This window comes from Heptranchias perlo, chromosome 13 (genome assembly GCF_035084215.1).
Source record: "Heptranchias perlo isolate sHepPer1 chromosome 13, sHepPer1.hap1, whole genome shotgun sequence".
In the NCBI taxonomy this organism is placed as follows: Eukaryota; Metazoa; Chordata; class Chondrichthyes; order Hexanchiformes; family Hexanchidae; genus Heptranchias; species Heptranchias perlo.
Genome location: NC_090337.1, coordinates 57,459,629 through 57,474,579, shown reverse-complemented (window position 1 = coordinate 57,474,579; position 14,951 = coordinate 57,459,629). Strand labels below are relative to the sequence as shown.

At 45.6% G+C, this 14,951-nt stretch overlaps 12 non-coding genes across 12 annotated transcripts; all 12 read right to left on the bottom strand.

The window, feature by feature from the left end:
* Positions 1-232: 232 nt before the first annotated feature.
* Positions 233-351, bottom strand: trnal-caa (transfer RNA leucine (anticodon CAA)). Its single transcript has 2 exons — positions 314-351; positions 233-278 (listed from the first exon to the last, which is right to left on the bottom strand). It is a non-coding gene; the product is annotated as a tRNA-Leu (tRNA).
* Positions 352-1,556: 1,205 nt separating this feature from the next.
* On the bottom strand, positions 1,557-1,670 carry trnal-caa (transfer RNA leucine (anticodon CAA)). Its single transcript has 2 exons — positions 1,633-1,670; positions 1,557-1,602 (listed from the first exon to the last, which is right to left on the bottom strand). It is a non-coding gene; the product is annotated as a tRNA-Leu (tRNA).
* A 1,205-nt stretch (positions 1,671-2,875) lies between these two features.
* trnal-caa (transfer RNA leucine (anticodon CAA)) lies at positions 2,876-2,994 on the bottom strand. The gene is made up of 2 exons: positions 2,957-2,994; positions 2,876-2,921 (listed from the first exon to the last, which is right to left on the bottom strand). It is a non-coding gene; the product is annotated as a tRNA-Leu (tRNA).
* A 1,205-nt stretch (positions 2,995-4,199) lies between these two features.
* Positions 4,200-4,318, bottom strand: trnal-caa (transfer RNA leucine (anticodon CAA)). Its single transcript has 2 exons — positions 4,281-4,318; positions 4,200-4,245 (listed from the first exon to the last, which is right to left on the bottom strand). It is a non-coding gene; the product is annotated as a tRNA-Leu (tRNA).
* Positions 4,319-5,523: 1,205 nt separating this feature from the next.
* Positions 5,524-5,642, bottom strand: trnal-caa (transfer RNA leucine (anticodon CAA)). The gene is made up of 2 exons: positions 5,605-5,642; positions 5,524-5,569 (listed from the first exon to the last, which is right to left on the bottom strand). It is a non-coding gene; the product is annotated as a tRNA-Leu (tRNA).
* A 1,205-nt stretch (positions 5,643-6,847) lies between these two features.
* Positions 6,848-6,966, bottom strand: trnal-caa (transfer RNA leucine (anticodon CAA)). Its single transcript has 2 exons — positions 6,929-6,966; positions 6,848-6,893 (listed from the first exon to the last, which is right to left on the bottom strand). It is a non-coding gene; the product is annotated as a tRNA-Leu (tRNA).
* A 1,205-nt stretch (positions 6,967-8,171) lies between these two features.
* On the bottom strand, positions 8,172-8,290 carry trnal-caa (transfer RNA leucine (anticodon CAA)). Its single transcript has 2 exons — positions 8,253-8,290; positions 8,172-8,217 (listed from the first exon to the last, which is right to left on the bottom strand). It is a non-coding gene; the product is annotated as a tRNA-Leu (tRNA).
* A 1,205-nt stretch (positions 8,291-9,495) lies between these two features.
* Positions 9,496-9,614, bottom strand: trnal-caa (transfer RNA leucine (anticodon CAA)). Its single transcript has 2 exons — positions 9,577-9,614; positions 9,496-9,541 (listed from the first exon to the last, which is right to left on the bottom strand). It is a non-coding gene; the product is annotated as a tRNA-Leu (tRNA).
* A 1,205-nt stretch (positions 9,615-10,819) lies between these two features.
* On the bottom strand, positions 10,820-10,939 carry trnal-caa (transfer RNA leucine (anticodon CAA)). The gene is made up of 2 exons: positions 10,902-10,939; positions 10,820-10,865 (listed from the first exon to the last, which is right to left on the bottom strand). It is a non-coding gene; the product is annotated as a tRNA-Leu (tRNA).
* Positions 10,940-12,144: 1,205 nt separating this feature from the next.
* trnal-caa (transfer RNA leucine (anticodon CAA)) lies at positions 12,145-12,263 on the bottom strand. Its single transcript has 2 exons — positions 12,226-12,263; positions 12,145-12,190 (listed from the first exon to the last, which is right to left on the bottom strand). It is a non-coding gene; the product is annotated as a tRNA-Leu (tRNA).
* Positions 12,264-13,468: 1,205 nt separating this feature from the next.
* trnal-caa (transfer RNA leucine (anticodon CAA)) lies at positions 13,469-13,587 on the bottom strand. The gene is made up of 2 exons: positions 13,550-13,587; positions 13,469-13,514 (listed from the first exon to the last, which is right to left on the bottom strand). It is a non-coding gene; the product is annotated as a tRNA-Leu (tRNA).
* Positions 13,588-14,792: 1,205 nt separating this feature from the next.
* trnal-caa (transfer RNA leucine (anticodon CAA)) lies at positions 14,793-14,911 on the bottom strand. The gene is made up of 2 exons: positions 14,874-14,911; positions 14,793-14,838 (listed from the first exon to the last, which is right to left on the bottom strand). It is a non-coding gene; the product is annotated as a tRNA-Leu (tRNA).
* Positions 14,912-14,951: the final 40 nt, after the last annotated feature.

Sequence of the window (14,951 nt, the reverse complement as noted above, 5' to 3'; positions counted from 1 at the left end):
TTCGGACCATCGTGCCTGTGCCGGCTCTTTGAAAGAGCTGTCCAATTAGTCCCAATCCGTTGCCCTTTCCACATTGCCCGTCAAATTTTTTCCCTTCAAGTACTGATCTAATTCGCTTTTGTGGGCAAATGGCAATACCGCTGAGGCACTTGAAGCGGCCACATGCAAATTGAAGCAGAGTTGAGCAGGCAGTTTGACGCTGACGGCATTTGCGTGGATTAAAAAAAGCTAATGTCAGAAGTGGGATTTGAACCCACGCCCCTAGAAAGGGACCAGAATTCACCAACCTTTAGTAAGGTAAGGATAAACAGTCCTTGAGTCTGGCGCCTTAGACCACTCGGCCATCCTGACTGTGCAATGCTACAAGCGTGTCCTCCAAAATCTGTACCCTTACTGAGCTGCCTGGCACTGATTCCTCCCATGCAAACACAAAACACGCACCATTCGCTCTTCTTCTATGACTTTTCAGGCAGTGTCAGTCATAAAGTTGAGCATCCCTGCAGTGAAACCAACATTCATACACATATATTTCTCACAAAACCCGTATTTTACAACCTGTCCCTTACCATCGTCCTCGCCTACATTTCTGCTTTCTCAACTTGACAAAACACAAGCAGCACAGCTGCATTCAAACACAAGCCTTTCGAAAATAAACCACAATCCAACATTGATTCCAAGCAGCACTTTTCAGCCTCTCATTCTCGTGCCTTTCCTTTTCTCACAATACATTTACTTGATGTGACAAGTGCTATTTGGAGCCCGGCTCCCCAGAAAATCACCAGGCACTACCAAACTTTGTGAGGGGAAACAAGCCACTCTGCAGGTCTTGTGCCCTTGGCCTTAAGCATTAATCTGAGCACTGCCACCTGAACGGCCCGGCCTACAAAGTCATGAACTCTGGCAACTTTTACGTGCTGATGACTGAATTGCTTGGCTCTGCTGTCTTTTTCTGGCAAACTGTTAATGTCAGAAGTAGCATTGGAAGTAATTCCCTGAGTAACGGAGCAGAATCAGCAGCCTTTGTGTGGAAGAAGTTTCATTCTATGACTCTGGTGCCCTTTTATCTGAGTAACACCACTGTCTGCAGTGGGATTGAAAGCCACAATACTAGAAAGCAATGTGGAATGCAGCAATGGAGGTAGGGCAAGAATGTAATTTTCTGTGTGTGCTGCCTTTTTTGTGTGGGAAAGGAGAAGTGTGATTTGAAATCTTATCGCTGAGGAAAAAGTTAGAATGTGGCAAGTTTTGTGAGGAAAAGAAGTCATTGTGTGAGTGGTGCCTTTCATTTCATAGTATCATAGTAGGTACAGCACAAGGGTGGCCATTCGGACCATCGTGCCTGTGCCGGCTCTTTGAAAGAGCTGTCCAATTAGTCCCAATCCGTTGCCCTTTCCACATTGCCCGTCAAATTTTTTCCCTTCAAGTACTGATCTAATTCGCTTTTGTGGGCAAATGGCAATACCGCTGAGGCACTTGAAGCGGCCACATGCAAATTGAAGCAGAGTTGAGCAGGCAGTTTGACGCTGACGGCATTTGCGTGGATTAAAAAAAGCTAATGTCAGAAGTGGGATTTGAACCCACGCCCCTAGAAAGGGACCAGAATTCACCAACCTTTAGGAGGGATAAACAGTCCTTGAGTCTGGCGCCTTAGACCACTCGGCCATCCTGACTGTGCAATGCTACAAGCGTGTCCTCCAAAATCTGTACCCTTACTGAGCTGCCTGGCACTGATTCCTCCCATGCAAACACAAAACACGCACCATTCGCTCTTCTTCTATGACTTTTCAGGCAGTGTCAGTCATAAAGTTGAGCATCCCTGCAGTGAAACCAACATTCATACACATATATTTCTCACAAAACCCGTATTTTACAACCTGTCCCTTACCATCGTCCTCGCCTACATTTCTGCTTTCTCAACTTGACAAAACACAAGCAGCACAGCTGCATTCAAACACAAGCCTTTCGAAAACAAACCACAATCCAACATTGATTCCAAGCAGCACTTTTCAGCCTCTCATTCTCGTGCCTTTCCTTTTCTCACAATACATTTACTTGATGTGACAAGTGCTATTTGGAGCCCGGCTCCCCAGAAAATCACCAGGCACTACCAAACTTTGTGAGGGGAAACAAGCCACTCTGCAGGTCTTGTGCCCTTGGCCTTAAGCATTAATCTGAGCACTGCCACCTGAACGGCCCGGCCTACAAAGTCATGAACTCTGGCAACTTTTACGTGCTGATGACTGAATTGCTTGGCTCTGCTGTCTTTTTCTGGCAAACTGTTAATGTCAGAAGTAGCATTGGAAGTAATTCCCTGAGTAATGGAGCAGAATCAGCAGCCTTTGTGTGGAAGAAGTTTCATTCTATGACTCTGGTGCCCTTTTATCTGAGTAACACGACTGTCTGCAGTGGGATTGAAAGCCACAATACTAGAAAGCAATGTGGAATGCAGCAATGGAGGTAGGGTAAGAATGTAATTTTCTGTGTGTGCTGCCTTTTTTGTGTGGGAAAGGAGAAGTGTGATTTGAAATCTTATCGCTGAGGAAAAAGTTAGAATGTGGCAAGTTTTGTGAGGAAAAGAAGTCATTGTGTGAGTGGTGCCTTTCATTTCATAGTATCATAGTAGGTACAGCACAAGGGTGGCCATTCGGACCATCGTGCCTGTGCCGGCTCTTTGAAAGAGCTGTCCAATTAGTCCCAATCCGTTGCCCTTTCCACATTGCCCGTCAAATTTTTTCCCTTCAAGGACTGATCTAATTCGCTTTTGTGGGCAAATGGCAATACCGCTGAGGCACTTGAAGCGGCCACATGCAAATTGAAGCAGAGTTGAGCAGGCAGTTTGACGCTGACGGCATTTGCGTGGATTAAAAAAAGCTAATGTCAGAAGTGGGATTTGAACCCACGCCCCTAGAAAGGGACCAGAATTCACCAACCTTTCGTAAGGTAAGGATAAACAGTCCTTGAGTCTGGCGCCTTAGACCACTCGGCCATCCTGACTGTGCAATGCTACAAGCGTGTCCTCCAAAATCTGTACCCTTACTGAGCTGCCTGGCACTGATTCCTCCCATGCAAACACAAAACACGCACCATTCGCTCTTCTTCTATGACTTTTCAGGCAGTGTCAGTCATAAAGTTGAGCATCCCTGCAGTGAAACCAACATTCATACACATATATTTCTCACAAAACCCGTATTTTACAACCTGTCCCTTACCATCGTCCTCGCCTACATTTCTGCTTTCTCAACTTGACAAAACACAAGCAGCACAGCTGCATTCAAACACAAGCCTTTCGAAAACAAACCACAATCCAACATTGATTCCAAGCAGCACTTTTCAGCCTCTCATTCTCGTGCCTTTCCTTTTCTCACAATACATTTACTTGATGTGACAAGTGCTATTTGGAGCCCGGCTCCCCAGAAAATCACCAGGCACTACCAAACTTTGTGAGGGGAAACAAGCCACTCTGCAGGTCTTGTGCCCTTGGCCTTAAGCATTAATCTGAGCACTGCCACCTGAACGGCCCGGCCTACAAAGTCATGAACTCTGGCAACTTTTACGTGCTGATGACTGAATTGCTTGGCTCTGCTGTCTTTTTCTGGCAAACTGTTAATGTCAGAAGTAGCATTGGAAGTAATTCCCTGAGTAATGGAGCAGAATCAGCAGCCTTTGTGTGGAAGAAGTTTCATTCTATGACTCTGGTGCCCTTTTATCTGAGTAACACGACTGTCTGCAGTGGGATTGAAAGCCACAATACTAGAAAGCAATGTGGAATGCAGCAATGGAGGTAGGGTAAGAATGTAATTTTCTGTGTGTGCTGCCTTTTTTGTGTGGGAAAGGAGAAGTGTGATTTGAAATCTTATCGCTGAGGAAAAAGTTAGAATGTGGCAAGTTTTGTGAGGAAAAGAAGTCATTGTGTGAGTGGTGCCTTTCATTTCATAGTATCATAGTAGGTACAGCACAAGGGTGGCCATTCGGACCATCGTGCCTGTGCCGGCTCTTTGAAAGAGCTGTCCAATTAGTCCCAATCCGTTGCCCTTTCCACATTGCCCGTCAAATTTTTTCCCTTCAAGGACTGATCTAATTCGCTTTTGTGGGCAAATGGCAATACCGCTGAGGCACTTGAAGCGGCCACATGCAAATTGAAGCAGAGTTGAGCAGGCAGTTTGACGCTGACGGCATTTGCGTGGATTAAAAAAAGCTAATGTCAGAAGTGGGATTTGAACCCACGCCCCTAGAAAGGGACCAGAATTCACCAACCTTTAGTAAGGTAAGGATAAACAGTCCTTGAGTCTGGCGCCTTAGACCACTCGGCCATCCTGACTGTGCAATGCTACAAGCGTGTCCTCCAAAATCTGTACCCTTACTGAGCTGCCTGGCACTGATTCCTCCCATGCAAACACAAAACACGCACCATTCGCTCTTCTTCTATGACTTTTCAGGCAGTGTCAGTCATAAAGTTGAGCATCCCTGCAGTGAAACCAACATTCATACACATATATTTCTCACAAAACCCGTATTTTACAACCTGTCCCTTACCATCGTCCTCGCCTACATTTCTGCTTTCTCAACTTGACAAAACACAAGCAGCACAGCTGCATTCAAACACAAGCCTTTCGAAAACAAACCACAATCCAACATTGATTCCAAGCAGCACTTTTCAGCCTCTCATTCTCGTGCCTTTCCTTTTCTCACAATACATTTACTTGATGTGACAAGTGCTATTTGGAGCCCGGCTCCCCAGAAAATCACCAGGCACTACCAAACTTTGTGAGGGGAAACAAGCCACTCTGCAGGTCTTGTGCCCTTGGCCTTAAGCATTAATCTGAGCACTGCCACCTGAACGGCCCGGCCTACAAAGTCATGAACTCTGGCAACTTTTACGTGCTGATGATTGAATTGCTTGGCTCTGCTGTCTTTTTCTGGCAAACTGTTAATGTCAGAAGTAGCATTGGAAGTAATTCCCTGAGTAACGGAGCAGAATCAGCAGCCTTTGTGTGGAAGAAGTTTCATTCTATGACTCTGGTGCCCTTTTATCTGAGTAACACCACTGTCTGCAGTGGGATTGAAAGCCACAATACTAGAAAGCAATGTGGAATGCAGCAATGGAGGTAGGGTAAGAATGTAATTTTCTGTGTGTGCTGCCTTTTTTGTGTGGGAAAGGAGAAGTGTGATTTGAAATCTTATCGCTGAGGAAAAAGTTAGAATGTGGCAAGTTTTGTGAGGAAAAGAAGTCATTGTGTGAGTGGTGCCTTTCATTTCATAGTATCATAGTAGGTACAGCACAAGGGTGGCCATTCGGACCATCGTGCCTGTGCCGGCTCTTTGAAAGAGCTGTCCAATTAGTCCCAATCCGTTGCCCTTTCCACATTGCCCGTCAAATTTTTTCCCTTCAAGTACTGATCTAATTCGCTTTTGTGGGCAAATGGCAATACCGCTGAGGCACTTGAAGCGGCCACATGCAAATTGAAGCAGAGTTGAGCAGGCAGTTTGACGCTGACGGCATTTGCGTGGATTAAAAAAAGCTAATGTCAGAAGTGGGATTTGAACCCACGCCCCTAGAAAGGGACCAGAATTCACCAACCTTTAGTAAGGTAAGGATAAACAGTCCTTGAGTCTGGCGCCTTAGACCACTCGGCCATCCTGACTGTGCAATGCTACAAGCGTGTCCTCCAAAATCTGTACCCTTACTGAGCTGCCTGGCACTGATTCCTCCCATGCAAACACAAAACACGCACCATTCGCTCTTCTTCTATGACTTTTCAGGCAGTGTCAGTCATAAAGTTGAGCATCCCTGCAGTGAAACCAACATTCATACACATATATTTCTCACAAAACCCGTATTTTACAACCTGTCCCTTACCATCGTCCTCGCCTACATTTCTGCTTTCTCAACTTGACAAAACACAAGCAGCACAGCTGCATTCAAACACAAGCCTTTCGAAAACAAACCACAATCCAACATTGATTCCAAGCAGCACTTTTCAGCCTCTCATTCTCGTGCCTTTCCTTTTCTCACAATACATTTACTTGATGTGACAAGTGCTATTTGGAGCCCGGCTCCCCAGAAAATCACCAGGCACTACCAAACTTTGTGAGGGGAAACAAGCCACTCTGCAGGTCTTGTGCCCTTGGCCTTAAGCATTAATCTGAGCACTGCCACCTGAACGGCCCGGCCTACAAAGTCATGAACTCTGGCAACTTTTACGTGCTGATGACTGAATTGCTTGGCTCTGCTGTCTTTTTCTGGCAAACTGTTAATGTCAGAAGTAGCATTGGAAGTAATTCCCTGAGTAACGGAGCAGAATCAGCAGCCTTTGTGTGGAAGAAGTTTCATTCTATGACTCTGGTGCCCTTTTATCTGAGTAACACCACTGTCTGCAGTGGGATTGAAAGCCACAATACTAGAAAGCAATGTGGAATGCAGCAATGGAGGTAGGGTAAGAATGTAATTTTCTGTGTGTGCTGCCTTTTTTGTGTGGGAAAGGAGAAGTGTGATTTGAAATCTTATCGCTGAGGAAAAAGTTAGAATGTGGCAAGTTTTGTGAGGAAAAGAAGTCATTGTGTGAGTGGTGCCTTTCATTTCATAGTATCATAGTAGGTACAGCACAAGGGTGGCCATTCGGACCATCGTGCCTGTGCCGGCTCTTTGAAAGAGCTGCCCAATTAGTCCCAATCCGTTGCCCTTTCCACATTGCCCGTCAAATTTTTTCCCTTCAAGTACTGATCTAATTCGCTTTTGTGGGCAAATGGCAATACCGCTGAGGCACTTGAAGCGGCCACATGCAAATTGAAGCAGAGTTGAGCAGGCAGTTTGACGCTGACGGCATTTGCGTGGATTAAAAAAAGCTAATGTCAGAAGTGGGATTTGAACCCACGCCCCTAGAAAGGGACCAGAATTCACCAACCTTTAGTAAGGTAAGGATAAACAGTCCTTGAGTCTGGCGCCTTAGACCACTCGGCCATCCTGACTGTGCAATGCTACAAGCGTGTCCTCCAAAATCTGTACCCTTACTGAGCTGCCTGGCACTGATTCCTCCCATGCAAACACAAAACACGCACCATTCGCTCTTCTTCTATGACTTTTCAGGCAGTGTCAGTCATAAAGTTGAGCATCCCTGCAGTGAAACCAACATTCATACACATATATTTCTCACAAAACCCATATTTTACAACCTGTCCCTTACCATCGTCCTCGCCTACATTTCTGCTTTCTCAACTTGACAAAACACAAGCAGCACAGCTGCATTCAAACACAAGCCTTTCGAAAACAAACCACAATCCAACATTGATTCCAAGCAGCACTTTTCAGCCTCTCATTCTCGTGCCTTTCCTTTTCTCACAATACATTTACTTGATGTGACAAGTGCTATTTGGAGCCCGGCTCCCCAGAAAATCACCAGGCACTACCAAACTTTGTGAGGGGAAACAAGCCACTCTGCAGGTCTTGTGCCCTTGGCCTTAAGCATTGATCTGAGCACTGCCACCTGAACGGCCCGGCCGACGAAGTCATGAACTCTGGCAACTTTTACGTGCTGATGACTGAATTGCTTGGCTCTGCTGTCTTTTTCTGGCAAACTGTTAATGTCAGAAGTAGCATTGGAAGTAATTCCCTGAGTAACGGAGCAGAATCAGCAGCCTTTGTGTGGAAGAAGTTTCATTCTATGACTCTGGTGCCCTTTTATCTGAGTAACACCACTGTCTGCAGTGGGATTGAAAGCCACAATACTAGAAAGCAATGTGGAATGCAGCAATGGAGGTAGGGTAAGAATGTAATTTTCTGTGTGTGCTGCCTTTTTTGTGTGGGAAAGGAGAAGTGTGATTTGAAATCTTATCGCTGAGGAAAAAGTTAGAATGTGGCAAGTTTTGTGAGGAAAAGAAGTCATTGTGTGAGTGGTGCCTTTCATTTCATAGTATCATAGTAGGTACAGCACAAGGGTGGCCATTCGGACCATCGTGCCTGTGCCGGCTCTTTGAAAGAGCTGTCCAATTAGTCCCAATCCGTTGCCCTTTCCACATTGCCCGTCAAATTTATTCCCTTCAAGGACTGATCTAATTCGCTTTTGTGGGCAAATGGCAATACCGCTGAGGTACTTGAAGCGGCCACATGCAAATTGAAGCAGAGTTGAGCAGGCAGTTTGACGCTGACGGCATTTGCGTGGATTAAAAAAAGCTAATGTCAGAAGTGGGATTTGAACCCACGCCCCTAGAAAGGGACCAGAATTCACCACCCTTTAGTAAGGTAAGGATAAACAGTCCTTGAGTCTGGCGCCTTAGACCACTCGGCCATCCTGACTGTGCAATGCTACAAGCGTGTCCTCCAAAATCTGTACCCTTACTGAGCTGCCTGGCACTGATTCCTCCCATGCAAACACAAAACACGCACCATTCGCTCTTCTTCTATGACTTTTCAGGCAGTGTCAGTCATAAAGTTGAGCATCCCTGCAGTGAAACCAACATTCATACACATATATTTCTCACAAAACCCGTATTTTACAACCTGTCCCTTACCATCGTCCTCGCCTACATTTCTGCTTTCTCAACTTGACAAAACACAAGCAGCACAGCTGCATTCAAACACAAGCCTTTCGAAAACAAACCACAATCCAACATTGATTCCAAGCAGCACTTTTCAGCCTCTCATTCTCGTGCCTTTCCTTTTCTCACAATACATTTACTTGATGTGACAAGTGCTATTTGGAGCCCGGCTCCCCAGAAAATCACCAGGCACTACCAAACTTTGTGAGGGGAAACAAGCCACTCTGCAGGTCTTGTGCCCTTGGCCTTAAGCATTAATCTGAGCACTGCCACCTGAACGGCCCGGCCTACAAAGTCATGAACTCTGGCAACTTTTACGTGCTGATGACTGAATTGCTTGGCTCTGCTGTCTTTTTCTGGCAAACTGTTAATGTCAGAAGTAGCATTGGAAGTAATTCCCTGAGTAACGGAGCAGAATCAGCAGCCTTTGTGTGGAAGAAGTTTCATTCTATGACTCTGGTGCCCTTTTATCTGAGTAACACCACTGTCTGCAATGGGATTGAAAGCCACAATACTAGAAAGCAATGTGGAATGCAGCAATGGAGGTAGGGTAAGAATGTAATTTTCTGTGTGTGCTGCCTTTTTTGTGTGGGAAAGGAGAAGTGTGATTTGAAATCTTATCGCTGAGGAAAAAGTTAGAATGTGGCAAGTTTTGTGAGGAAAAGAAATCATTGTGTGAGTGGTGCCTTTCATTTCATAGTATCATAGTAGGTACAGCACAAGGGTGGCCATTCGGACCATCGTGCCTGTGCCGGCTCTATGAAAGAGCTGTCCAATTAGTCCCAATCCGTTGCCCTTTCCACATTGCCCGTCAAATTTTTTCCCTTCAAGTACTGATCTAATTCGCTTTTGTGGGCAAATGGCAATACCGCTGAGGCACTTGAAGCGGCCACATGCAAATTGAAGCAGAGTTGAGCAGGCAGTTTGACGCTGACGGCATTTGCGTGGATTAAAAAAAGTTAATGTCAGAAGTGGGATTTGAACCCACGCCCCTAGAAAGGGACCAGAATTCACCACCCTTTAGTAAGGTAAGGATAAACAGTCCTTGAGTCTGGCGCCTTAGACCACTCGGCCATCCTGACTGTGCAATGCTACAAGCGTGTCCTCCAAAATCTGTACCCTTACTGAGCTGCCTGGCACTGATTCCTCCCATGCAAACACAAAACACGCACCATTCGCTCTTCTTCTATGACTTTTCAGGCAGTGTCAGTCATAAAGTTGAGCATCCCTGCAGTGAAACCAACATTCATACACATATATTTCTCACAAAACCCGTATTTTACAACCTGTCCCTTACCATCGTCCTCGCCTACATTTCTGCTTTCTCAACTTGACAAAACACAAGCAGCACAGCTGCATTCAAACACAAGCCTTTCGAAAACAAACCACAATCCAACATTGATTCCAAGCAGCACTTTTCAGCCTCTCATTCTCGTGCCTTTCCTTTTCTCACAATACATTTACTTGATGTGACAAGTGCTATTTGGAGCCCGGCTCCCCAGAAAATCACCAGGCACTACCAAACTTTGTGAGGGGAAACAAGCCACTCTGCAGGTCTTGTGCCCTTGGCCTTAAGCATTAATCTGAGCACTGCCACCTGAACGGCCCGGCCTACAAAGTCATGAACTCTGGCAACTTTTACGTGCTGATGACTGAATTGCTTGGCTCTGCTGTCTTTTTCTGGCAAACTGTTAATGTCAGAAGTAGCATTGGAAGTAATTCCCTGAGTAACGGAGCAGAATCAGCAGCCTTTGTGTGGAAGAAGTTTCATTCTATGACTCTGGTGCCCTTTTATCTGAGTAACACCACTGTCTGCAGTGGGATTGAAAGCCACAATACTAGAAAGCAATGTGGAATGCAGCAATGGAGGTAGGGTAAGAATGTAATTTTCTGTGTGTGCTGCCTTTTTTGTGTGGGAAAGGAGAAGTGTGATTTGAAATCTTATCGCTGAGGAAAAAGTTAGAATGTGGCAAGTTTTGTGAGGAAAAGAAATCATTATGTGAGTGGTGCCTTTCATTTCATAGTATCATAGTAGGTACAGCACAAGGGTGGCCATTCGGACCATCGTGCCTGTGCCGGCTCTTTGAAAGAGCTGTCCAATTAGTCCCAATCCGTTGCCCTTTCCACATTGCCCGTCAAATTTTTTCCCTTCAAGTACTGATCTAATTCGCTTTTGTGGGCAAATGGCAATACCGCTGAGGCACTTGAAGCGGCCACATGCAAATTGAAGCAGAGTTGAGCAGGCAGTTTGACGCTGACGGCATTTGCGTGGATTAAAAAAAGCTAATGTCAGAAGTGGGATTTGAACCCACGCCCCTAAAAAGGGACCAGAATTCACCAACCTTTAGTAAGGTAAGGATAAACAGTCCTTTGAGTCTGGCGCCTTAGACCACTCGGCCATCCTGACTGTGCAATGCTACAAGCGTGTCCTCCAAAATCTGTACCCTTACTGAGCTGCCTGGCACTGATTCCTCCCATGCAAACACAAAACACGCACCATTCGCTCTTCTTCTATGACTTTTCAGGCAGTGTCAGTCATAAAGTTGAGCATCCCTGCAGTGAAACCAACATTCATACACATATATTTCTCACAAAACCCGTATTTTACAACCTGTCCCTTACCATCGTCCTCGCCTACATTTCTGCTTTCTCAACTTGACAAAACACAAGCAGCACAGCTGCATTCAAACACAAGCCTTTCGAAAACAAACCACAATCCAACATTGATTCCAAGCAGCACTTTTCAGCCTCTCATTCTCGTGCCTTTCCTTTTCTCACAATACATTTACTTGATGTGACAAGTGCTATTTGGAGCCCGGCTCCCCAGAAAATCACCAGGCACTACCAAACTTTGTGAGGGGAAACAAGCCACTCTGCAGGTCTTGTGCCCTTGGCCTTAAGCATTAATCTGAGCACTGCCACCTGAACGGCCCGGCCTACAAAGTCATGAACTCTGGCAACTTTTACGTGCTGATGATTGAATTGCTTGGCTCTGCTGTCTTTTTCTGGCAAACTGTTAATGTCAGAAGTAGCATTGGAAGTAATTCCCTGAGTAACGGAGCAGAATCAGCAGCCTTTGTGTGGAAGAAGTTTCATTCTATGACTCTGGTGCCCTTTTATCTGAGTAACACCACTGTCTGCAGTGGGATTGAAAGCCACAATACTAGAAAGCAATGTGGAATGCAGCAATGGAGGTAGGGTAAGAATGTAATTTTCTGTGTGTGCTGCCTTTTTTGTGTGGGAAAGGAGAAGTGTGATTTGAAATCTTATCGCTGAGGAAAAAGTTAGAATGTGGCAAGTTTTGTGAGGAAAAGAAGTCATTGTGTGAGTGGTGCCTTTCATTTCATAGTATCATAGTAGGTACAGCACAAGGGTGGCCATTCGGACCATCGTGCCTGTGCCGGCTCTTTGAAAGAGCTGTCCAATTAGTCCCAATCCGTTGCCCTTTCCACATTGCCCGTCAAATTTTTTCCCTTCAAGTACTGATCTAATTCGCTTTTGTGGGCAAATGGCAATACCGCTGAGGCACTTGAAGCGGCCACATGCAAATTGAAGCAGAGTTGAGCAGGCAGTTTGACGCTGACGGCATTTGCGTGGATTAAAAAAAGCTAATGTCAGAAGTGGGATTTGAACCCACGCCCCTAGAAAGGGACCAGAATTCACCAACCTTTAGTAAGGTAAGGATAAACAGTCCTTGAGTCTGGTGCCTTAGACCACTCGGCCATCCTGACTGTGCAATGCTACAAGCGTGTCCTCCAAAATCTGTACCCTTACTGAGCTGCCTGGCACTGATTCCTCCCATGCAAACACAAAACACGCACCATTCGCTCTTCTTCTATGACTTTTCAGGCAGTGTCAGTCATAAAGTTGAGCATCCCTGCAGTGAAACCAACATTCATACACATATATTTCTCACAAAACCCGTATTTTACAACCTGTCCCTTACCATCGTCCTCGCCTACATTTCTGCTTTCTCAACTTGACAAAACACAAGCAGCACAGCTGCATTCAAACACAAGCCTTTCGAAAACAAACCACAATCCAACATTGATTCCAAGCAGCACTTTTCAGCCTCTCATTCTCGTGCCTTTCCTTTTCTCACAATACATTTACTTGATGTGACAAGTGCTATTTGGAGCCCGGCTCCCCAGAAAATCACCAGGCACTACCAAACTTTGTGAGGGGAAACAAGCCACTCTGCAGGTCTTGTGCCCTTGGCCTTAAGCATTGATCTGAGCACTGCCACCTGAACGGCCCGGCCGACGAAGTCATGAACTCTGGCAACTTTTACGTGCTGATGACTGAATTGCTTGGCTCTGCTGTCTTTTTCTGGCAAACTGTTAATGTCAGAAGTAGCATTGGAAGTAATTCCCTGAGTAACGGAGCAGAATCAGCAGCCTTTGTGTGGAAGAAGTTTCATTCTATGACTCTGGTGCCCTTTTATCTGAGTAACACCACTGTCTGCAGTGGGATTGAAAGCCACAATACTAGAAAGCAATGTGGAATGCAGCAATGGAGGTAGGGTAAGAATGTAATTTTCTGTGTGTGCTGCCTTTTTTGTGTGGGAAAGGAGAAGTGTGATTTGAAATCTTATCGCTGAGGAAAAAGTTAGAATGTGGCAAGTTTTGTGAGGAAAAGAAGTCATTGTGTGAGTGGTGCCTTTCATTTCATAGTATCATAGTAGGTACAGCACAAGGGTGGCCATTCGGACCATCGTGCCTGTGCCGGCTCTTTGAAAGAGCTGTCCAATTAGTCCCAATCCGTTGCCCTTTCCACATTGCCCGTCAAATTTATTCCCTTCAAGGACTGATCTAATTCGCTTTTGTGGGCAAATGGCAATACCGCTGAGGTACTTGAAGCGGCCACATGCAAATTGAAGCAGAGTTGAGCAGGCAGTTTGACGCTGACGGCATTTGCGTGGATTAAAAAAAGCTAATGTCAGAAGTGGGATTTGAACCCACGCCCCTAGAAAGGGACCAGAATTCACCACCCTTTAGTAAGGTAAGGATAAACAGTCCTTGAGTCTGGCGCCTTAGACCACTCGGCCATCCTGACTGTGCAATGCTACAAGCGTGTCCTCCAAAATCTGTACCCTTACTGAGCTGCCTGGCACTGATTCCTCCCATGCAAACACAAAACACGCACCATTCGCTCTTCTTCTATGACTTTTCAGGCAGTGTCAGTCATAAAGTTGAGCATCCCTGCAGTGAAACCAACATTCATACACATATATTTCTCACAAAACCCGTATTTTACAACCTGTCCCTTACCATCGTCCTCGCCTACATTTCTGCTTTCTCAACTTGACAAAACACAAGCAGCACAGCTGCATTCAAACACAAGCCTTTCGAAAACAAACCACAATCCAACATTGATTCCAAGCAGCACTTTTCAGCCTCTCATTCTCGTGCCTTTCCTTTTCTCACAATACATTTACTTGATGTGACAAGTGCTATTTGGAGCCCGGCTCCCCAGAAAATCACCAGGCACTACCAAACTTTGTGAGGGGAAACAAGCCACTCTGCAGGTCTTGTGCCCTTGGCCTTAAGCATTAATCTGAGCACTGCCACCTGAACGGCCCGGCCTACAAAGTCATGAACTCTGGCAACTTTTACGTGCTGATGACTGAATTGCTTGGCTCTGCTGTCTTTTTCTGGCAAACTGTTAATGTCAGAAGTAGCATTGGAAGTAATTCCCTGAGTAACGGAGCAGAATCAGCAGCCTTTGTGTGGAAGAAGTTTCATTCTATGACTCTGGTGCCCTTTTATCTGAGTAACACCACTGTCTGCAATGGGATTGAAAGCCACAATACTAGAAAGCAATGTGGAATGCAGCAATGGAGGTAGGGTAAGAATGTAATTTTCTGTGTGTGCTGCCTTTTTTGTGTGGGAAAGGAGAAGTGTGATTTGAAATCTTATCGCTGAGGAAAAAGTTAGAATGTGGCAAGTTTTGTGAGGAAAAGAAATCATTGTGTGAGTGGTGCCTTTCATTTCATAGTATCATAGTAGGTACAGCACAAGGGTGGCCATTCGGACCATCGTGCCTGTGCCGGCTCTTTGAAAGAGCTGTCCAATTAGTCCCAATCCGTTGCCCTTTCCACATTGCCCGTCAAATTTTTTCCCTTCAAGTACTGATCTAATTCGCTTTTGTGGGCAAATGGCAATACCGCTGAGGCACTTGAAGCGGCCACATGCAAATTGAAGCAGAGTTGAGCAGGCAGTTTGACGCTGACGGCATTTGCGTGGATTAAAAAAAGTTAATGTCAGAAGTGGGATTTGAACCCACGCCCCTAGAAAGGGACCAGAATTCACCACCCTTTAGTAAGGTAAGGATAAACAGTCCTTGAGTCTGGCGCCTTAGACCACTCGGCCATCCTGACTGTGCAATGCTACAAGCGTGTCCTCCAAAATCTGTACCCT